We start from the raw sequence: 368 nt of genomic DNA on the forward strand, positions 1-368 counted from the left end.
CCTCTCCTCTCCTCTCCTCTCCTCTCCTCTCCTCTCCTCTCCTCTCCCTCCTCTCCTCCTCTCCTCTCCTCTCCTCTCCTCTCCTCTCCCTCTCTCTCTCTCCTCTCCCTCCTCCCTCCTCTCTCCTCCTCCTCTCTCTCTCTCCCTCCTCTCCTCTCCCTCCTCTCCTCTCCTCCCCTCTCCTCTCCCTCCTCTCCCTCCTCTCCCTCCTCTCCTCCTCTCCCTCCCTCTCTCTCCCTCCTCTCCCTCCTCTCCTCTCCTCTCCTCCTCCTCTCCTCTCCTCTCCTCTCCCTCCTCTCCTCTCTCTCTCCTCTCTCCTCCCCCCTCCTCCCCCTCTCCCTCTCCTCTCTCCCTCTCCTCTCCTCTCC

Source organism: Oncorhynchus gorbuscha, unplaced genomic scaffold (assembly GCF_021184085.1).
Source record: "Oncorhynchus gorbuscha isolate QuinsamMale2020 ecotype Even-year unplaced genomic scaffold, OgorEven_v1.0 Un_scaffold_1160, whole genome shotgun sequence".
Lineage (NCBI taxonomy): Eukaryota > Metazoa > Chordata > Actinopteri > Salmoniformes > Salmonidae > Oncorhynchus > Oncorhynchus gorbuscha.